The sequence below is a fragment of the Orycteropus afer genome, unplaced genomic scaffold (assembly GCF_000298275.1).
Source record: "Orycteropus afer afer isolate SDZICR_OR568_19922 unplaced genomic scaffold, OryAfe1.0 scaffold00291, whole genome shotgun sequence".
NCBI lineage: Eukaryota > Metazoa > Chordata > Mammalia > Tubulidentata > Orycteropodidae > Orycteropus > Orycteropus afer.
Genome location: NW_006921878.1, coordinates 3,810,311 through 3,812,722, shown reverse-complemented (window position 1 = coordinate 3,812,722; position 2,412 = coordinate 3,810,311).

The following is a 2,412-nucleotide window of genomic DNA, read 5'->3' as shown; positions in this document are numbered from 1 at the left end:
GGGCAATCTACTTCCATAGTGATACTGCCTCGGAAACCCAAGGAGGGGTCACTATGAGTCGGGTCCGACTCCACGGCACATAACAACAACAACAACAACATGATACTTGCAAGTCGTTTAAACAGAAAAACAGAGAAGTGAAGTGAATATAAGTACCAAGTAACAAGGAGAAAGATTAAATAGAGGTAAGTATTCAGTAAATATGCATGGGGTGGTTATTGTGTGTCCGGAGCTGCGATACCGCCACTGAGGAGCCTGGAACACAGTGCTCCTGTGACACACCAGGAATCCGAGTTGACTCGATGGCGAATGAATCCCCAGGTGATGCAAATGATTATATGCTTGACAACAAACTAAAGACTGGCGGTTCGAACCCACCCAGAGACAACTCGGAAGGCAGGTCTGGTGATCTGGTCGGAAAGGTCACAGCCTTGAAACCCCGTGCAGCACGTGAGGCCACCGTGCATCACACTTGACAGCAGCAAATAACAAACACATACAAGCAGAGCTTGGAAATGCTGCAGGTGTGGGTCTAGACCACGTCAATAAAGCAAATATCACTATAAAGTGAGTCACACGAGTTTTTTTGGTTGCTCAGTACATATACAGTTTATGTTTATATTATATTATAGCTGAGTAAGAGAGCTCTGGTGGCATAGTGCCTAAGGCATCTGACTAACCAGAAGGCTGGCGGTTCAAATCCACCAGCCACTCCTTGGAGGAAGACTGGGCAATCTACTTCTATAGGGATACCGTCTTGGAAACCCAAGGAGGGGTCGTTATGTGTCGAATCAACTCAATAGCAATGAGTGAGTAGTCAACTAAAGGAGGTCAGGTGGCTCAGTGCCTAAGGCATCCGACTGCTAACCAGAAGGTTGGCGGTTCAAATCTACTAGCCACTCTGTGGAAGAAAGAGTGGGCATTCTACTTCTGTAAAGATTTATTTTCTCAGAAACCCAAAGGGGTAGCTATGAGTTGGAATTGACTCGACGGCAGTTGTGTTTTTTTGGTAGTCAAGTAAGTGTGTAATCTCATGATGACAAATTTTGAGATACTGGGAGGATGACCAAAATGGGACTGAGAGATACCGGGTGAGTACTTGCCATTGGGAAAATGGTGCCCATAGACTTACTCAATACAGGGCTGCCTCGAGCTTTCAATGTGTAAAACAGTATCCGTGAAGAGCAATATAGCAAAGCACACTGAACGAGGTATGCCTGTGAGTAAAAGATGAAGGCTCACTCTGTGCTGTAGCCCCGTGGGTTGCAACAAGGCACCATGTCATGTGTCCCCTTGAGAGCATCACATACAGCCACCACCCCAAAAGGCTCTGTTCCTCCTCATCACCTGCCTCCTGCTCACCCCCCCTGAGCCCCGGCACCCACTGAGTTTTAGTTTTTTTAAAATTGTGATGACTTTGAGGAGGACTTTGAGAGCAGAGGACACTGGCGCTTTCTTCCTGCAATGAGTCCATGTAGATCCTAATCCCACTGAGGTGTTGGCTGGAGACAGCGTTGCAGTTTTCAGAGCTCCTAAGTTATAGAAATGATGAAATAAAAGAAGACTAAAGTATGCCCATTCCAAAGAAAGGTGATCCCACAGAATGAATGTGGACATTATTGAACAATATCATTAATATCACATGCAAGTAAAATTATGCTGAGGATAATTCAAAAACAGTTTCAGCTGTGTATTGACAGGGCACTTTCAGAAATTCAAACCGGATTCAGAAGAGGATGTGGAACAAGGGATATCATGGCTGATATCAGATGGATCTTGGCTGAAAGCAAAGAACATCAGAAAGATGTTTGTTTACCTGTATTTTATTGACTATGCAAAAGCATTCGATTGTGCGAGTCATAAATTATGGGCAACATTGCAAATAATGGGAATTCCAGAACACTTTTAATTGTGCTCATGAGGAACCTGTACTTAGACCAGGGGCTGTCATTCAAACAGAACAAGGGGATACTGCATGGTTTAAAATCAGGAAGGGAGTGCATCAGGGTTGTAACCTTTCAACACACTTATTCAATATGTTATACTGAGCAAATAATCTGAGAAGCTGGACTATATGAAGAAGAATATGGCATCAGAATTGCAGGAAGACTCATTGACAACCTTTGAAATGCAGATGACTCAACCTTGCTTGCTGAAAGTGAGGATGACTTGAAGCACTTACCTATGAAGATCAAAGACAGTCTGCAGTATGGAGTACACCTTAACATTAAACATAATAATAATAACCACAACTGGACCAATAAACAACAACACAATAACTGGAGAAAAGATTGAAGTTGTCAAAGATTTCATTTTACTTGGATCCACAATCAACACCCATCAGAACAGTAGTCAAGAAATCAGACATTGTGTTGCACTGGGCAAATCTGCTGCAAAAGACCCTTTAAAATG